The sequence below is a fragment of the Cavia porcellus genome, unplaced genomic scaffold, assembly GCF_034190915.1.
Source record: "Cavia porcellus strain 051 isolate PalLab524CR breed Dunkin Hartley unplaced genomic scaffold, mCavPor4.1 scaffold_21, whole genome shotgun sequence".
Lineage (NCBI taxonomy): Eukaryota > Metazoa > Chordata > Mammalia > Rodentia > Caviidae > Cavia > Cavia porcellus.
Genome location: NW_026947504.1, coordinates 13,162,943 through 13,184,266, shown reverse-complemented (window position 1 = coordinate 13,184,266; position 21,324 = coordinate 13,162,943). Strand labels below are relative to the sequence as shown.

General features: G+C 38.5%; 1 long non-coding RNA gene across 1 annotated transcript in view; it reads left to right on the top strand.

The window, feature by feature from the left end:
• The window catches only part of LOC134471917 (uncharacterized), a 128,772-nt gene extending 117,510 nt beyond the window's left edge, over positions 1-11,262 (top strand). The window contains exon 3 of the long non-coding RNA XR_010041661.1: positions 11,122-11,262. This is a non-coding gene — a long non-coding RNA (uncharacterized LOC134471917). The remainder of the gene's footprint in view (positions 1-11,121) is intronic.
• The last annotated feature ends 10,062 nt before the right edge of the window (positions 11,263-21,324 follow it).

The following is a 21,324-nucleotide window of genomic DNA, read 5'->3' as shown; positions in this document are numbered from 1 at the left end:
TCATAAACCAAGGTATTACTGTACCAACAGTCTTACTTAAATTTTGGGTTCATTACAAGTATCCACATCCGTCAAGGCTGCTTTGCATATATGTGATGACAGGCTATTTAGTGAAGACATGGAACCTTCAAAACTGCCTCACTATATGGACACCAGGCACCCTACATTAAAACACACACCTTTGGGGTTGTCCTTAAGAAAAAAACTGAACATAAAGAACACAAGCAAAATTTTCCTATTGACTTAAGCTGAAATCCTGTATTACTTACATTGTCTTACTATGACTGATCTTAATTGTATCTGAATCATAAGACTATTGGTTGGCCTTGACTGATCCTATTTGAAATCGGTATGCGTGTTAGAATCAACCCTAAAAGTAGAGGAAACTACTCTGAGCATGACAGGATGTAAAGGATATCCATACTGGTATGAATCAGTAACAGCTCTCAAATACTACAATGCAGTCAAAGATAAGTTTTTATAAAAATAGGTGATAGTATATTTAACTATAATAAGCCAGTGTTGTCGACAAATCTATTGAAAATAACAAGAGAAAACATAGTAGCTGCGGAAGATCATTTATATTATAGTTTTATAAGTCTTATCCATTGCATGTTTATCTAGGAAATTGTTTTGCTGTCTTGTTATGACTTGGTTTTCCCTATAATACAGAGAGGATAGGAACAAATACTCTGAGGAAGAGACCTGAAAAACCCGAGGCTTATTTTGTAGCATTATAATATAAATTCTAGCAATCTATTGCTTGCTGATTAAAATGACTCTGGACTGGTTTCTTCAGCTCAACTTCAGCATATGCAGAGATGGGGACGGCTATCACAAAGAGAATGAGAGATGTGATGGTAGATGGAAATGTCTTCCCTAATCTGGAACTTGAGGACCTAAAAAGACTCCATCATCCTGTAATGATTTGATTTGTTCTATAATATGCAATAAGTATAGAAAGTGGGTGAAGTTAGGGACAACTATTTGTAAGAAGCTAGAGACAGTTAGATAAGGTAGATCTCCAGTGGACTTGCTTTGAAATCTGTATTTCTTTAAATTGTTTTTTTTTTTTTAAATGTTCTGTTCTGTTTTGATATGGTTAACCTTATCCTCTTAGAGATGTAAAACAAATAGGTGGGACTGATAATCATATTACGGAGCTTTTGTTCGGCCATAAAGCAGAATGGTTTGTAGGGTCACTTTTTTGAATGTCATTCTGAATACTTTAATTCTATAACCTGAACAGCCATTTCGAAGAAGACAATTTGTAACTCATCAACTGGCAATTTCTTACCTTTTGTTTGTCTGTAATTTAGTATTATTTCTACCCTTTTTTTTTAATCTCCATGTATTTTTTTTTCGTTTCCTTTTCTTTAAATAAAAAAAAAAAAAAGAACACAAGCAATTACTGAAGCCCACTACTTCAATGAATATGTCTGTACTGAGAGCATTATTCTTGGTGGTTAATCACATTGCTAAAGCTAAGAGGTCCTTTACTGTCAGTGAAGAGTTGATTCTGGCTACTGCAAAAGACATGAGTCATGAACTTCTAGGAAGGATACAGTTTAAAAGGTGGCATGTGCTTCTTTTTCAACTAGTACCATAATTAGATAGATTGATGAAATAGGAGAGGATATTGAAGCAAAATTGTTAGAGAGAATTAATGAGATACCAATCTAGCTTGATGAGTCTGCTAATGCTGATAATGAAGTAACAATGCTTGTTTTTGTGAGATCTGTCTTTTCAGGAAGATGTGCTTGAGAATATGTTATGAGCACTGCTGTTGCCAACCAAAACCACAGCTGTGGAATGATTACATACCAGAAAAACTGAATTGGCCATTTTGTGTTGGTAGATGCACAGACAGAGCAGCTGATCTAACTGGGTGGTTTTCTGATTGGGTCAAAGAGGTTACTTCTGCATATGAGTCTGTGCTCTGTGTCATCCACAGAGAGATGCTGGTTAGCCAAAAAAAAGTCTCACTTGGACTTTACAATGTTTTGGAGGATGTGATTAAACTATCAACCACATTATAGTATGTGCCTTTGACTCATGTTTGGTTGCATAGCTCTGAGAGGAGATGGATGAAGAGCACAGTATCTTCTCAGGCACAGGAACAAGATGGCTGTCTAAAGGTAGATCACTGGCCAGAGACTATGAGTCATGTGAATTTGCTTGGTTTGCTATATGATTTTTGCTGTGAACTGTTTCTCCTTTCTGGTGTCATTCTGCCATGCCAGTCTGCTTCAGAACCAGAACTGATTTTGGACTGAAACTTCTATAAACTGTGAGCTAAATAAGTCTTTCCCCCTTTAACTTTGGGTGTCATGTATTTTGTCCTAGAAATGAGAAAAGATAACTGAGACACAATTTGGTACCAGCAGGGGGATCATTGCTGTGGTTGTACCTGACCACATGGTTTAGGAGCCTTTGGAACTAGTTTGTGGGAAGAGTTTGGAAAGGTTTAGAGATGCCAGATGAAAAAGCTTTAGGCTGTACTTGATGGGATATTCTTATTGAAGCTCAGAAGACCAGAATGCTGATAGAAGTGCTGCCAGTGAAGACCAGACTTAGAACATTTCTTCTGAGAAGGACGGCATTTGTTGTTGGACTCCAGATGATGTGTGTTAAGATTTGGCAGAAAGTTTGCCTGCATTTTGTTTGTGTCTGTAGACTTTGGATGAGACTGAAATTAAGGATCGCAGACCAATTAATCTTGAAAGAAATTTCAATATGGTCTAATGTTGAGGTTATGGCATGGCTACTGTTGGGGGCTTTTAGCCATATGTATGTTAAGAATCATTGCCAGTTTAGCCAGAAAGGAAGCTCCAGTAAGGTGATGGACTGAAATGACAAACCAGAGGAGATCTTGATTGCTGAGAAGGAACAGGAGGACAATAGAAAAGATGGCCTGAAGACATCACAAAAAACAACAGAACTCCACCCTTTGTGGCCTCAAAATTGCAACAGTGAAAGACTTTGTTTTGAAAACAGAGCCCCAGAGTATCATGTTCCAGCAGGCAGCAGCCTAGGGAAATTGTTCTTTGGGATTTGATTCACAAGCCAAAAGAACCCTACAGCCAAGACAGAAGGAAGCCTGGCTATTGCTTGAGGTGGTGGCAGAAATCTTGGCTTCATCCATGTGGTGCTGGTTTTAGGTGCAAAAGAGTATACGAGTTGTGGGTTCAGGAAGGCTTCCATCCAGTTTTCAGAATGGGAGGCCAGACAGTGTACCCCTGAGAAGGCAGTGTGTACAGCTGTGAGTATAAAACTTAAGGTTCAGTGGATACTCCAGAAGTTTGAAGAAGCCTGGAATGGGAATCATCTGAGGAGAACTGTAAAGAGGGAACAGAATGGGCTCAAGAAAAAAGCCATAGAAGATACAACCACCAGTAGTGCTGTATTGGCAGACCCGCCTAAGCCCTTTGGAGTTCACCTCTTGCCATAGATTGCCCCAGATGCTAGACATGGGACTATAGGACTTACTTCTTCCCTTGCTGGGTTTTGGACTTGCTTTGGTCCCATACTTTCTAGCCCCATACTTGGAATTTTTAGGATGGTAATATTTATTTTGTGCTTTTGCATGTTGGAAGTATTTAATTTTCTTTTAATTTTACAGGGTTTTATAGCTAAGAGTTTGCCTTAAATCTCAGAGGTGACTTTGGACTTGGACTTCTCAGCAATAGAGAAACTGTTATGAGTTTGGTAACTCTTGAAGATAATCCAAATGCTTTTTGCATAAAGGGATGTGTATGAGTCTTTGCAGGGGGAGCAGGGATGGAATGTTATGTTTTGTGTCTAGATGTCCCTCCCAAAGCCTCATTTAGTCATAGATGGGGATTTCCAGTTGTGAGTGGATCTAGAATTTGTGATGCTGGGATCAAGGATGGGATGCTGGGATGGATTCATGATGTGATAGTAGGCTTAAGAATGTGTGATTACTAAATTAGTCCACTGATTGACTGGGCATCTGCCCTAAGTTGAGGACTCAAGATCAAATACAAAAGGGGCAGAAAGAAGCTGCTATGATAATTTTTGGATGGTGGCTTTACTTGCTTACTTTGCTACCTTCATCCTCTTCAGTTTTTCACCCGCAACTCTTGCTCTGAGGGGTTGTAGCTGTCAGCTGGCCCATGTGTCTCCTCTGGTAGGTGCAATGATCTTACTTCCCTTTGGACTTCCTGAACTGGCACATTGCCTGGTGGAAAGATGATACTCAACACGACACGTCTCTTTAGGTTCATTGCCTTTGACACTTGCTGGCTGATTTGGTGTGTTAGCTCTTTATCACTGTGACCAAATGCCTGTAAAAACAAGTTAAAGGAGGAAATACTTATTTTGGCTCGTGATTTCAGAGGTTTCAATTCATGGTTAACCTCCAGTGTTGGAAGGGCACCATAGAGGAAGCTGCTTATTTCATGGTAACCAGGAAGCTGAGAGAGGGAAAGAGCCAGAGAAGTGTACCCTTCAAAGTCAAAGTCAAGTTTCCAGTGGCCTACTTTATTCAACTAGTCTCCATCTCCTAGCAGCTCACTCAGCTATAAATTAATCAGTGGATCAATTTATTGATGATATTAGTGCCCTAAGTATGTGAGTCTATGAGTGATACTTCATATTTAAATCATAATACTTTGAGGACCACATAAATCTACATTAGAGGAGACTGATCACAGACCATCTTATTTATCCTTGTATTATCAGGGCCAAGCATTCAAATACACTTGGTATTTACTGTTTGAATGAATAAAGAAGACAAGGGGAAAAAGCAGTCTGCCTAGGGGGACCCAAAATGGACTTTGGAATTTGGTCTGTGTCTAAATGCTGCTTACAAAGTGGGTCCAAAGAAGGACTCAAGTCCATCCTGCCTGGGTCCTGGATTGAGTCTTCCGACATTTTCTTCTTCTCCACATCTTCTTGGGCCTTTGGTCAGCCACATGTTCCACAAGCGGAGCTCTTCTTGGCTGTGCTGTTCGCCTTTCCATTACTCTGCTGCAGCCCTCCCTCCCTGCTGGTGCTGAGCTGCACACTCACGCTAGCTGCCCCCAGGGCCTCACTCAGCAGTCACTACGCCATGCAGGGAATGCCAAAGGAAGATACTGAACCTCCTCCTCCAATTAAGCACCAGTCCTCTGTCTTCTGTGATTTAAGAGAAAAATAAGAGAGGTCTGCAGAAAGTGTGTGTAGTTCAAAGTTAAATCAAATTAGTTCTAAAAATGCTAACTATGGGTGCTGATGGATATGTCAGTTAATTTGCCTGTGGTAATTAGTACACAGTGTATATGTGTGTCTAGTCATCAAACTGTACACCTTGAATAAGGTAATTTTCATTTATCAATTAAATAACTTCAGATATGCGTCCATAAAAATAAAGGTGATGCATTCATACTTGCCTGTCTCTCTCTCTCTCTCAAAAAAGAAAATACTGGAGAGTAGAAAAAAGTAATTACTAGAAGCTGAGAAGGATGAGAAATGGAGAATAGATGAAAGTTAGATAAAGTATATCAAAACACAGGCAAGAAGCATGAATTCTAGCCTTCTATAGTACACTAGAGTAAAGATAATTTGTTAAATATTTTATAGAGAACTATAAGAGTTAGTAGGTTCCCAGTACAAGGAAACAATAAATGTTTAAAGACATAGAAGTGCTAAGTATTCTGATTTGATCATTACATAATACATACATGTACAAAGTTAGTACACAGAACCCATAAATATGTACAGTTATCACATGTCAATTTAAAAGAAAATAGATTATAAGATTAAAGCAAAAAACATTCTACAAATAAGTTTTCCTTATAATATGTGAGTGGCCTTTGGCCAGAAATTTGCCTTCCCTAAACTTTGGCTTCCTCATCACAGAATGGGGCTGGTGGCTACTGGTGGGCACATGCACATGTGTGCACACACGCACTCCTATATTTACCCACTTCACATGACTGACCTCCTCCTTTTGATATTAGCTTAAATCTTGTCAGCTTTATCTGAAATAGGTTTCCATCCTGTGCAGCCCTTCTGAATTTTTGTCATAATTTTTGTTTCTGAAAAACCTGATCCTGATGCATGAAATTGGCTGCCAAAGGCAGAACATGCCAAGAAACCAATGAAAGACGTGGACAGATTCGGGACTGTGCAGAGTGTAATTTACCTGGGACTTAGGGCAGCAAGACAGATGGATCTCTGCATGGCAGGAGGAAGGAGTTTTTATGCTGAGCCAGGTACAGGTGAGCCACAATTAACCATGAAGTACCCAGCCTTTCTCAAAAACTACTTTCGTGCAGTAAACTAACAATTCAGTGACAAAGCATTCTGGCCACCAGTATTGGTACAACATATTTGGCTGACTATCTTAATGACTGTTTGTCCTACAGGGCTTGGTGTGTGTGTGTGTGTGCCAGTGATACCTAACAGACAAAATGACACTTAGGCAAGACGGAACCCTACAGATTTATAGATCTTTTGTGTTGTCTTTCAATTAGATTGCTAATAGGGGATAGAGGTAAAAGTCATTCTACATATCATAATAGTGAGCAGCACAGAGAGGACATATATCAGTATTGTAGCATTGTTTTATTGACAGTGGGAAAATTATAGGAAAGGAGAAAATAGAAAATCAAGGGGCAATAAAGTTTTATTTACTTGGTTAATAGAGAGGATAGCACAGATTTGCAAAGACCAAGCTGCACGTGGGGTGGCCTGACCAGGAGAATCTCACTTTCCAATGAGTGCTGGTATGCTTTGCATTGTTTGCTGATTTGTGACGGGGCCTGAGTTCAAGAATATAAAATTTCTTGAAAGTCTTTTTCCATTCCAGCCTGCTCATGCAGTTTCACTTTATTTTCGTAATGAATTCAGTTGGCATTTCCCCTCTGGAATCCTGTTATTAAAACAAACCTGCCAGAGAATCTGCTTGCAGGTACAAAAGTATAGGAGCCAAATGAACTCTGATGTACAATATGAGATCCAATCCTGGTTTAGCCACAATGTGACAGTTAGAAAGAATGAGAGTAATGGGAATCTCATTAAACTTCACAATTTAGCTCCCATCTCTGGGAGAGGGAAAAATCAGGTCTGCTCATGGTGTCCTGTTAGTTTTGTAAATAAATGTATGGGAGAGAAATGGTTGCAGGGAAAGAAAGAGAGTGGGAATATTTATCCCAACTCTTCGATCACTTGCTGAGGTATCTAAGAAGGTAAAGTAAAGGATACAGAAGAGAAATTGAGATCACAGTGGAAAGGCCCAGACAGGTGGTAAGAGAATTGTTATTAGTTGTCTTAGTTACTTACCTTGTTGCTGAGACAATATAGCCAATACCCAAAGTTAAAGGGGGAAAGCTCTATTTAGCTCACTGTTTGTAAAGGTGTCAGTCTATAATTGGCTGGCTCCAAGGCAGGATATGGCAGAGGGGCAATAGTTCATGGCAAACAGAAGGTAACAAAGCCTCTTTTTGCCCTTTATATTGCTCTTTAGAGTATATGCTGGCTACTGTACTAGGATTAGGGCAGTGCCAACCCAGTCAGTGGGCTGATTTAGAAATCACCCATCCTTAATTTTAGCGTCCTTAATCACCATGAGTCAGTCACACACTCCAGCTTCAGCCACCTCTGAAAAAGCCTCACCTATGACCTCATGAAGCTTTGAGGGGACATCTAGACACAAGCCGTGATATTAGTCAATCATATCCATTTATTAGACATAGACTTCTGTACCACCACTATTCTAGACATCAGAGATAGAGTGATGAGGAAGCCAAAGTTCTTGCCCTTCATTAGCTTACATTCTGGTAGGAAACTGGCAATAACCAAGTAAGCATGCCAACCAATAACTTCTGTAAAGCAAATAAAACTGGGTAACATCAGTGCAACACAACTACACTAACCGGGTGGTGGAAATCACCTTAGGTGAGTGATCAGGTAAGTCCTCTCTGAAATGGTGACCTGTAAGGGATAACTGCATATGTGGACAGAGACAAAATTAACAGCAGCCTAGCTAAGAAATGGGATGCAAGTTTGAAATTTGCTTGACATTAGGGAAAAGCCAAAAGATTACTTGGCCCCTTCCAATTACTAAAATACAAACGATTACTTTGTCTACTTTCTTTACTACTTATTAGTGATGTGTACAATTTATTAGGCATGTGACTTTGGACAAGTTATTTCATCCAATTTGATTGCGAGATTAATGATAACATACTTCAGGGTCTTGCGATGAGAATTACACGTGGTACCGATAAGTACTAATAATTACTTTTGTTTATTATGTGCTAGAGCTATGCTTAATCTTCGCATGCTTATTTAATTTTTTTCCTTGATTTAATCTTCAATCTTTAGCAGTGAAGCTAAGTAACATTACTGCTAAGGAAGATATTAAGCCCAGTAGGATGAATGCCTTGCTTTAAGATACTCACCAAATGTGGCAGATAGGGGATTTGAATCCCAGTGCTCTCCAAAGTGTTCAACCTTGCTTTCATATCTTACAGATACAGAAGCTGTAGCACCTAACCTGGTGCCTAACCCAGTGCTTCCACATGGCGATCCTCAATGCTTTTGGCTCTGTCACTACTAAGTACCCAGCATTTCTTCCGCTGCACAACAAACACTAGTGATCTTAGAATCTGCAGTCTTAGAATGTGATAGAAGTCAGCCGTTTACCACACTAGTGGAGCTGGAAGCCATATCTGATTTCATATTCCTAAGTCTTTTCCCTACAGAGGGCCTCCTGGAGTTTTGCTTATTATAACTAAGCATATTTTGAAAGGAGCCCTCAGAAATATGCACTGAATTTGCTTCAGTAGGTTCAGCTGTTTCCAAAACAATAGGTCCAATTTTCTTCCTTAATACTGCTTCTATTAACATTTAAAAGATCTTTCCATATTCATTGTTCCTATTTTAAGCAACAATTGGGCAGAGCATTTCAGTATTAATCAAGTGAGGAACCCCCAGGTGTCCGATTCAGCACCTCCTCTGCCTCCTGAGCGCTGCAGCGTTGCTCCCTGTGCTGCCTTCTCCTTCTTGGGCTCACCCCTGGAATTTCTGGGTTTCTGTGAGACTTCATGGGTAGGAATCTTTGTTCCTGGTGAGTTTGTTTTTTCATTTGTACTTGGTTATTCCTGTTCTGTTGGATTCCAAAAGCTGAACTTTCAAGTTGAAATCTTAAAAAAATATCTTGCTGGCAAGGTCACTGAACGTTAGAACGATCTCTGGAGGAAAGGACATCTGAACTCATTGCAAATATGAAGACTCGTGAATTGAGACCTAATCCCCAGTGTTCAGTGGTGTGGCTAGAGAAGCATAAACTTTCTTTGTTCAAAACTCTCTAAAGTCTTCCTGTCTTTCTCAGTGAATGTTCTTTTTTTAACAAGGCAGGGTCTTGTTATGCAGCGCAGGTTAGCCTCAAACTCACAGCAATTCGCCTGCCTCAGCCTCCTGAGTGCTGGGACTACCATCACGCCTGGCAGGCTCATTTCGTAAAGTGGCTGTCCAATCCTCATTCTCCTGCACTGTCACTGTCATCTCTTGTGAACTGCCTTCCCCCACTGCGCCTTAGATATTCATCCTTCTGCCAGGTGTAGTCCTACAATGGGGACAGAAATCCTCTCTGCTTCCCTCCGCAGTGTCAGGTTGTGTCTTAGTCATGCCTCCCGGGTCATGCTCTGTAAAACTGCAGACCCTCTGCTAGCCTGTGCTCCAGTTTCTCACTCTTCCTCATTTTATTCTCCCACTTACCTGATACATATTTTACTTAATGGTTTTGTTTATTGTCTGTCTGCATTGGTCTCCACTAGAATATAAGCTCCATGAGGGCAGGGATTCTTGTTTGTTTTTCTACTCTATTTCCTGTGTCTAGTACACTACCTGGTAATTAAGAGGGACCTACACATGTTTGTTAGATGCATGAATGATTGTTGAGGGATTAGCACATGGCCGGACTGTGCTCAGGAACCATCCCACTGCAAATAGATGAAAGCCAGTTCAAGTAGAGAATGGATGAGACTGGACAGTAAAGATGTGATGGGATAGCTTCCAGAGTTACTGAAAATTCAGAGTATTGTTTTAGGGTGGCTCTGTCCAGGAATGCAAATGGAGCCATCAGTCACTGACTCTCTTTGTCTATTGTCTGTCCATCCGCCCGGCCCCCAAGCTTTGTTCTCAGGAGGATGTGGAGCACAGGAAGATTGTCCACTAGACAGGGGGTGGGGAATTATGTAGGGCAAACAAAAATGCAATCCAGTGCCTGATACAAACTGCAAAAATCCTGCCTGCTTCCTCAGTGTGCTATGAAGCGTTCATCACATGTAGGAATCATAGATTATCACAGGCTAAAAAGTTCAAATGTCAGGCAAGAATCTGGGTATCACAGCTTCTACTTTCAAAGTATCACCCCTAGGCATTGAGAGTACTGTAGAAGCAGGTGTGTGTGTGTGTGTGTGTGTGTGTGTGTGTTTGTGTGTGTGTATGTGTGTGTGATATAATGGATGGGATTTCTTTTGACGGGGGGGATGTAATTGTCCAAGAGCTGTGTACCCAGGACCCTCTCTGGGTCGAGGTGCACACACACAGGAACCAGCAACCTGAGTCTGGGATTGGTCAGGCTGGACTTAGTCCTGACTACATCCCTTGGTCTTTACTGACCCATGGCATGGCTCCAAAATGTGAGATTTTCATGGAAAGAGGTACTGACAGACAACATTTAGGCTGCGTGTAGTGCTTTGCTTGGTGTGAATTGTGGCTCTTTAGACAATTTGAAAACAATTTTTTGTGAAATTTCCCAGAACATTTTATTTTATGATGCAAAAACTGGTTTTCACTGCGTGAGCAACAGTTCCGTGTCCACTCAGGAGAAAAACAATAAATTGTGGCCTCTGGAAAAATCAATAAGTATATGTAGGAGGTCAGATTCCTTGTCTTTATGGAATCCATCATTCTCTTCCTTCCCACCACTGCCAGAGATAGAGCTGTAGGATGCGCATGTCGAGAGGGAATTTAGAGAGCTTTAGAACCTATCATTTTAGAGATGAGGTAACAGCAGTCCAGGGAGGGCCGCAAGTTTGTTTCAGTCCCAAAGCAATTCCTGTGGATTAAGTTGGGATTAGAGTTCTAAATGAAATCCTCTTTCCACAGCCCTGAAATCTTGTGACCTCGGTGGCAGCTGTGATACAGGACAGAGGCTAGGCCTTGAGGAGGAGAGCTAAGGAAGGAGTTGAGCTTCTGAGGAGATGGAGAGGTCGTCAGAGGGTGACGAGAATAATCTGGATTTCTGCTGTGGAGGTTCTGGAATTTATTACCCATCTTTAGCTACCAATAGGATATTTGGATCTAACCTCTTTAAGAGGTTTTTGAATGCAAATGTCTCCATAAAACATTAACCTTGCTATGTTTTATTTTCTCAGGGCCTTGATCCATTCCTGTGTGGTTTAGAGAGGCTCAGCAATTTATGGAAAATCACACAGTTACAAAGAACTGTTCTAAAGCCTGTGCCCTTGGCATTGCCCTGCAGTATCTTTTAGGAGGCCAGACATAATCTTGACTGCCGATGAAGGTCTAAATATTCAGTTAATGCTAATTTGTGCCAATGGGGAAGCATCATAGAGATCGGTAGCTGTTTATTTATAGTTACAAGATGCCTAGTGAAGTTGGCTGGGGATATAGGGTTCAGGGCCACACCATCCAGGTTCAAGTCCAAGTTCTATTACTGCTGCCTGTGTGAGCTTGACAGTGTGCTCATCCTCCTCCTTCTGCGGTTTTTCCCATCTTATTTAAACACTAAGTATAGTGTTAGCATTTATCTGATAGTGTTGTGGTGAGAATAAAAGAGACAATCGTTGCAGATCACTTAGGTGCTCAAAAGTGTGAAACGTCCCTTGATTTTATAATTCGCAATTCAGTTGGTGAGCAAAATGAAGCATGAAACATTGAGAAAGATATATTTTAGATTGAGTAATAGGAGTTTTTTTTGACAACACTGGGAATTGAATTCAGAGTTTTCACATGGAGCTATAACTCTAGTCTTTTTGAAATTTTTTTATTTTGAGATAGGGTATTGCTCAATCACCTAGGCTGTGTTTAAATTTGCCATCCTCCTGCATCAGCTTTCCAGAGTGCTGGGATTATAGGCATGTAGCACCATGTCCAGCTAGAAATAGTAATGTTTTAGGAAGGTTGAAGGAGGTCTTCTGCTTTATTGTTTACTCCCATCTCTAGTTTTTAAATTCACTTACAAAAAGCATATTCATGCTTTTATTTTTTATGTAACTTCCTAAAATTTTTCTGGGAACTTCAGCATCCTTGTGACATTTTCTTTGGATCAGCTATTCTGGGTGAGTTCTTAGCAGAAAAGTTTGAAATGAGCCAGCTCCAGCAAGTGGCTGTCCCTGCCTACCTGGCCTGATCCACAGTTTTCTAGACCCACACGCTTTCCACACTCCACCATGAGCTCCTGGAGCAAAGGGCTGTGATTGCTGCAGCCACATCCGTGGCCCACTCCCCAGCACGATACCTTGGACACAGCAGGTACACAATGCCCTCACCCAACCATGTGCAGCCCTGGTGAGGCTACAGAGCCTCAGCTCACTCTCCTCCCTGTGGATGGCAAAACAGTACAGTAACTCTGCTATAACATAATGAAAAACAAAAGAAAAATAATTAATAATAAAACATTACATATTTTTGACAAGCGCGCGAGTGGGCATGGTTTCCTTGAAAGTTATGAAACTGTTAGACGCTACACCTGTCTGTAGGACTCCTGGAAGGTGACAGCTGCAGGCGCTGCCTGATGTAACTGCAGTGTTTTCAGCAGTGAAATCATTTTCTCAAACGGTGGAGACTCTTGGTAGGACTCTGAACAAAATGAAGCACAAACTCCCCTCAATTTGAAAGCCTTTTCAGTTCCCCGAAATGTATGCACAAGTGGTTTCTAAGTTCACAACCTTAATTCTATCCATGATTCTGATCACAAACCGAATCAAATTCAGTGGTCAAGTTCAGTGTTGACCTTATGGGGAAATCCCGTTCACGACGACTAATGTGGTTTGTGAACAAAACTGTGGAAAAAATGGAGTTTGTGAACCAACGTACTGCTTGTATATCAAAGCTAAGTTTCCCATTCCCACTAAAAATAAACAAATAAATGGATTAGACATACAGCTAGGGTCTAGGCTTAGATCATAAACAGTGTTTTATCCTTGGTTGTCTGAAGTGTAGCCCAGTGTTTTGTTGTGTAACACATCACAGGAGGTCTGGTGCCCCTAGCCCTCCCTGTCACTAAATGCCCCTGTTCATTCACTTTGTGTGTACTGAAAAACAAATATCCACAGATTTCAGTAATGCCCTCTAGGGGGCACTACTCCCCTGAATAAGAATGTCTGCCTCCTAGGGCGGCCACAAACAGAAAGGAAAGTCTCAGGTGATTTGTGACTCCTGGCGTTGAAATGCAGCTAGCTTGATTAAAGATATAATATTTGAATGTTATTGACATATAAATTTTAAAAATTGATGCTCAATTCAGTTATTGGAAAATTTTTAAGTATGATTATAACTGCTTGACCATAGGTACCTTCTTTTTCAACTATACATTTTATGAAATCTAAATATGGATCATCTATTTGTAACTGGAAGTTGAGTGAACGAATTGAGATGCTCTATAAATATAAAATGCATACAGAAATTTGAAGGTTTAGTAGGAAAAAAGAATGTAAAATGTCTCATGAATACCTACACTGGATTTTATGTTGAAATGATAAAATTACAGACATGTTAGATTAAACGAGAAAAACAGTCTCACCTGCTTCTTTTTACTTTTAAATGTTGCTAAAGGACAATTTAAAACTACACGTGTGGCTTATCTTACATTTCTATTTGAGAGTGTTGGGATAGAGAGAACTCGGAACCATTTTCAGCTTCTGAGATGAAGGAATACACAGGAAGAAGCGGGCCAGCCCCTGCTTTAGCAGGCAAACCGGGAACAGGGGCTTTAGACGTTAGAGTAATCCCCAGTGACTGTTAGTTTTGATGAGGGCCCAGATTTCGGTTTGTGGTTTCCATCAGGGTTGATGCGTTTCCACTACACTCACCCTGGCCTGGATCCTTTGGGAATCTTCCCTTTGTGTTCTAACGTAGGGAGTTGGTGTACAATTCAAAGGCTCGTGCCAGCCTGGCTCAGGGGCAATGAGGAAAGGCATCTCAAAGTACAAGGATGAAGGCCTATCTCTCCGTCCTGGGGACTTGCAGATAATGCAGGGAGCTACATTTTAAAGCACACTGTGGGTTATCCCTGGAGGCAGAGCTTAGAGAACCAGCTACAAATGGATAAAAGTCTGTTCTGGGTTTTAGACTTTGATGAGACTAGTTAAAATAATTCTGAAGCAATCACCTTTCTTTGCTCTGAGTGGTCAACTTCGTGAAGGGAGACAGGGGCATTTAATGGTAAGACGCAGGAGCATTGGGATCAGAAGTGGGTTAGAATAACGACGGAAATGCCATGGCTATGGGGCCCTGCGCAGGTAACTGAAACTCTCTGAGCTCTTGAGTTTCCAGCTTCTTGTCTGTGAAATCTCTCCTTGGCAGTTCATGTCTAAGAAGTGGTTGCTTTCCATTATGAAGAGGTAAGAGTAGCAGCTGGGGAGAGTTTTTAAACAGAAAAGCCTTTTTCAATATCTCCCAAACTATTTGCCTTGAATGCTGGCCCAGGAAATCAAATTCCAAAACGAAAGAGTTTTCTGAGTATTGTGTTTTGGAAATAGTATCCCCTAGTGAGACTGACAAAGTGTATTAGTGTGTTAAGCAGTCAGAATTCTTGCAGTAAAGAAATCAGTTTAACTTGGTTTTGCTCAGCTTTTCCCAAACTGATTTTATTAGGAATAAAAAATATAACCATTAGCTCAGTGTTTCATGCTTTGAGAAATGATGTGGGAGAAAATATTTTGCCATCTAATCAGAGTCCAGAGTCCACTGACCCATCCATTGGCTAGATTTTTCCTCAGATTGTCCTGTTACGTGGATGGGGACAAGTGGGCCAAGACTCTAGACGCTGTCCCAGAATGAAAAATTATTCCCAAGGGAGCTCAGACCACTTTGGGAAAAGGAAGTTTTTAAAAAGTGATCGTTAGGTGTAATAGTCTCTTGAAGCACTGCCTTACAACTTTCTATTTTAGATTACGGTGGACCAGGGGCAGATTATAAACTTAGATTTTGTTTTTCTTGTATTTCATGAAGTCCCATGAACCCTCATACCTCTTTGCAAGTGATCAATAGCTATAATAACCACCTTCCACTGTAACAGTATTTCAAAGGGTAACACCAGACTAGAATTTACACACACACACACACACACACACACACACACACACACACACACACAATGTAGTAATGTACAAGCAGGTTAAAAGGATATGTTTAATTTATAAGCCCTACTCTGGTGAGAAATGATAGATGTGAAAAGGTTGCTGAAGGATAATGTTCCTACTCAATTTTCAATAATTGCACATTTCTTTCATCCAGACACATATCTATTATAATCTCCCAAATCCCAAAATACACATGAAAATAAAGGCTGGTAAATGACATCAGATAGAATAGGATAAAAATGCCACTCCTAAAAAGATTTAGAATACTCTAAGATCTACATCAAAATGCAGGGAAACAAATGTAAGCATCTGTGAATCTTTTTATAAAAGCATCATTTCCACTAATTTTTTATTAGAAACATTTCAAACATACAAAAATTGGAATAGCGATATAATAATTGAGGGTTGCAATTTTTCCCATTTTTGTATCATACATACACATATATTTAAATACACATATGTATAAGCATGCTGAAAAGACAGATTTGTTTTTGTATTAAATCACAGGCCTCATGACATGGTTACCTTAAATACTTAAACATGTATCCCCTGCAGAAGGACAATGTTCATATGATCATATATGTTATTTTGTCTAAGAACATTAATAACTCTTTAGTTCTACCAGATACCAATTTTAGAGTCAAATTGCAGCAGAAACTAGTCAAGTTTCATATATTACGTTTAGCTCTTTTTAAATCTGGAATGAATGTTTCTCTTACTACTAATAATTTTTTCCTGATACATTGACTTTTTTTGTATCATGGTCTTTAGATTTTCCACAAAAGGGCTTTGCCTATCTGAATTTTCTCCTTGGTATTTTATTACTCTTCGTCCCTTATCATTCCTGTAAATAAAACATTAGACTTGATTGGATAAATATTGAAGACTTTTCTCCTGAAAACCTCATAGGTGTTTCTCTTCTGGCTTGCACTGTGTTTCCATGTAAGTGCCAGCAGTGCCCCATCACAGTCACAAACACGATCAGTGTTTTGCTTTGGACACTCTCTAATTTAAATTCAACCAAAGGGAACAATGACAGAAAGGTGAAGATTTCATTTTCTCCAGTCAATTGCATACATTACCTATGTTTGTAAATATGAGGCATTTCTATTAAAAAAATTAGTGCTTATTCATTATGAAAAATGCAAGAAATACAGAAAAGTATGGAAAATGAGAAAAAATTACTGCTTATCTCCTTTTCAGACAAAGTCTCTAATAAATCGATGTATTTTAATGTATTCAGTCTTTATCCACTGTAATATTATATAATGAATTCTGTATCACATAACGTAAAATTCTGTTATATTTTTTCTTACTTGACTTGGACCATAAACATCTTTTTCATATTATTTAAAAAGTTTTGAAAATCTTTATTTTTTTATTTGTTTATTTATTTATTTTGATTCTGGGGATCAAACTCATGACCTCATGCTTGCCAGGCAGGTGCTTATACCACTGAGCTAAATCCCTACCTCTCTATTTCTTCATCTGAGAAGTGTGTTTTCATCTCAGGTGCCCATTTTTGGATTGGGCCTTTAAATTTGGGATGTCTGTTTTGAGTTGTTTGTATGTTTTTGATAGTAACCCTTTGTCTGAGGAACATTTTTTCCCACAATGTGGGTTGTCTCTTCACTCTGTTGATAGTTTTTCTTGCTGTATAAAGGCTTTTTAATAAGATGAGATCCCAGGCATTGATTTTTAATGATAGTTCCTGTGCTATTAGATTCTTAATTCATAATGTCTGCCTACACCAATGTCTTCAAGAGTTTCACCTACTATTCTGTCTTCCAGCAGATGTAGTGTTTCTGTTTTAATATTTAGAACTTCGATCCATTTTGAATTTAGTTTAGTGCATGGTGACAGATATGGGTCCAATTTTAATCTTTGGCATATGTAGAGCCGATTTTTCTAGCACCATTTATTAAAGAGGCTGCCTTTCTTCTTGTGAATGTATTTGGCACTTTTGTTACAGATAAGGTGGTTTAGTACGTCTGGAGTTGTCTCTCCAACTTCTAATCTGTTCCATTGATCTTTGGGTCTGTTCTTTCACCAGTGTCATGCTGTTTTTATCACAGCAGCTTTATAGCATAATTTCAAGTTAGGGATTGTGAGATCCCCTGTCTTGCCTTTGTTGCCTAGAATTACCTTTGCTATTCTAGGTCTCTTCTGGTTCCAGACGAATTTTAGAATTGTTTTATCTAATTCTTTGAGATATGGTATTGGAACTTTGATCAGAATTGCATTAACTCTGCACAACAGTTTTGGAAATATGGCCATTTTCACTATATTGGTTCTTCCTACCCAAGGGCAAGGAATTTTTTTTCCATTTTGTGATATGCACTTGAATCTCTCTTTTCAGGGTACTGCAGTTTTCAATGTAGAGGTCTTTTACATCCTTTGTTAGGTTGATTCCCAGATATTTCATTTTTTCTGGATTCTATTGTGAAAGGTGTTATTTCTCTAATTTTTCTCTCAGTGAGTTTGGCTATTATTTTGTAAGTGTTGACTTTGTATCTAATTATACTTCTAAATTTACTTGTTTAATCTAGAAGTTTTTTGTAGTTTTTGAGGTCTTTTGTGTAGAATATTAATCATACAATTTGCAAATAGTGATAATTTAACTTCTTCCTTTCCTATCTTTATTCCTTTCCCCCCCTCTCTTGTCTAATTGTTTTGGCTAAAGTTTCCAGGAGTATATTGAAAAATAGTGGAGACAATGAAAATCCTTGTCTTGTTCCTGACTTTAGAGAGAAAAGTTTTAGTTTTTTTCCATTTAGTGTGATGTTGGCTGTTGGATTATCATAGATTATTTTTATCAGATTGAGATAAAAACTATTTCAGTTTCTGTAGAGGTTTTATTATAGATGGGTGCTAAATTTTCTGAAAAGCTTTTTCTGCATTTATTGAGATGATCATACAATTTTTGTCCTTGGCTGTGTTAATATGTTGCATGACATTTATTGATTATGTATGTTGAACCACCCCTGAATTCCTGAGTTGAATCCCACTTGGTCATGGTATATAATCTTGATGACTTGCAGCGTTGTGTTTGCCAGTATCTTACTGAAGAATTTTGCATCTATGTTCATTAGGATATTGGTGTGTACTTCTTTTTTTCAGCTGCGGACGGGCTTCTCTTTATAGGTAATTTATTTGTTTTCCACAGTAGCTTTTAAGATTCTATTCTCGTGTTGAATTTCTACAATCTTGACTATGATGTGCCTGGTTGTAGATATTTTTTGATGGTTTTAGTATCAGGGTAATAATTGCTTCCAGGAATGAATTTGGGAGTATCGCTTCCATTTCAATTTCATTAAGAAGTTTGAGAAGTAGTAGTGTTATGTCTTCTCTAAATTTCTTGAAGAATTCAGCAATGAATCCATCAGGGCCTTGGCTTTTCTTTATTGGTAGGTTTTTAATTACATCTTTGATTTTATTTATTGATATTGGTTTATTTAAGATTTTATATCTTCTTGATTCAGCTTTGATAATTCATATTCTAGGAATCTGTCCATTTGTTCTGCATTTTCCATCTTAGAGTTAGTTTTCAATGAATGGATAGATGATCTTCGGGATTTCTGCAGAGTTTGATGTGATTTCACCCTTTTCATTCCTAATTGCATGGCTTTGAATTTTTTCTTTCCTTTTTTTGATAAGGATGGATAAGCATTTTTAAAATTTTATTTAGTTTTTCAAAAGCCAATTCTTTGATTCACTGATTCTTGTATTGGTTTTTTAGTCTTCAGTGCATTAGTTTCTGCTCTGATCTTTATAATTGCCTCCCTTATATGAGTTTTTGGCTTAGCCTGCTTTTCTTTTTCTGTAAATTTTAGGTTCACCATTAAGTTATTTTTGCCTACTCTGTTTTCCTGATGTGAGTATTTACTGCTGTAAATTTCCTCCTTAGGACTGCTTTCATTGTGTTCCATAAGTTGCAGTATGTTGTATTGTTGTGTTGTTATTACTCAATTTACAAATCATCTGATTTCTTTTTTAATTTCACCTGTAGTCCACTGGTTGTTCATGAGGTTGCTATTTAATTTCCATGTGTTTATGAAGTTCTTGTGGTTTCTTTTCTCATTGATTTACAATTTCACTTCACTCTGGTCTGATAATATAAATGCAATAATTTCAGTTCCTTTGCATTTACTTAAGCATGTTCTGTGAGCTAGTATGTAGTCTATTTTGGAGAACATTTAGTGTGCAGTTGAGAAGAAAGTGTATTCTTATGTTGTAGGGTGGAGCACTTTGTAGATATCTGCTAAATCCATTTGTCCAAAAATTTGGTTCAATTCTAAAATTCAATGTTGATTTTTTGTCTAGTTGGCCTGTCTTTTTGAGACAGTGTGGTATTAAAATTCCCCAATACAGTTGTATTTAGTGCTTCTTAATGTTTGTTTTATATAATTGGGTACAGCAGTATTTGATATATATATATATATATATATATATATATATATATATGATTGTTATCTCTTCTTGGATTGTTCCTTTCATCAGGATGTAGTGACCTTCTTTTAATCAGTCTTGGTTTGAAATTCACTTTGTGGGCAAATAGAATAGCTGCCCTTGCTTTTTTCTGGGTTCTTGTTGCATGGAGTATTGTTTTCCATCCTTTGACTTTCAATCTGTGAATTTCTTTTTGAATTAAATGTGCTTCTTATATGCAGCATATTGTTGGGTCTTGCTTCTTGATCCATTCTTCCAGTTTGTGTCTTTTGATTTATGAATTGAGACCATTAACATTGATAGTTGTAACTAATATGTATTGACTTGTTCTTGTCATTATTTTCCTATTTTTTGCCCCACTCCCCACTCCTTCTGTTTAATTGTTGACTTATCTGGTAGAGTCTTTCTGTTGAGTTTCATGGAGTTGTAGTTTCTCCTTGTAGAATGTCCTTCAAAACATTTTGGAGTGCTGGTTTGGTGATCATAAATTTCTTCAGATTTTTTTTGTCATTGAAGTATCTTATTTCTCTATCAGTTCTGAAAGATAGTTTCACAGGGTATGTCAATCTAGGTTGAAGGCTGTTTTTCTTCAGAACTTGAAATACTTTAAGCTCCCGTTGATTTAAGGGTGCTGAGAAGTTAGCTGTGGTTATGACGGGCTTCTCTTTATAGGTGATTTATTTGTTTTCCACAGTAGCTTTTAAGATTCTATTCTTGTGTTGAATTTCTTGACTATGATATGCCTGGTTGTAGATATTTTTTGATCATGGCTAATTGGAATTCAATATGCCTCACTTATCTGTATGTCAAATTCTTTTTCTGTACAAGGGATGTTTTCTGCCATGAAGTCTGTGCACGTTTTAAAATGTCATTTGTGCTATCTCCTGATTTTTCATTGATTCCACTTAGTTTTGACTTATTTTTCTTTGCCTTTTCTAGCAGTTGCTGCATTGATTTCTCATGGTCCTTTGCTCTTTTTGAGAAATCTTTCTTTTCATGATTGCTAACTGCAAGCCTCTCTTCCATATCTGAGATCTTCTCCCCACATTGGCCTAATCTGTTTGCAAGTACTTTCAGTGGAATTTTATTCTACTGGATATCTTCTTGTATGTTCATATGGTCTCCATCTCTTTCCTATGCTATGCATTTACGTCTTCCATAATTTTCTTAAGCTCATCTATTTTTTTGTATATATCTGCTATAGTGTCACTAAGTATGGTCTTTATTTTGGACATCATTTCTGCTGTTATCTGAGAAATTATTTCTGATTTGATTTTTTTTCCAGAGCCTGATTCAATTGCTTTGTTGTTACCACTTCAGAGAAGCTGGGTAGGAGGCTCTTGGATTGTCCCACCTCACTGTCCCTTGTGTTTGCCTTTGTTGAACTGGATATCAAGGGTTGTATCTTGCTTAAGTGTTTTCTCATTTTTTTCCATTTTTTAGTTTAATTCCCGAGTGATGCTTGTAAATTGCCCTGTGTGGGTTGCTTTATTGCTAGAATATATGACCCTCAGTAATGACTGCTTCTCTGAGG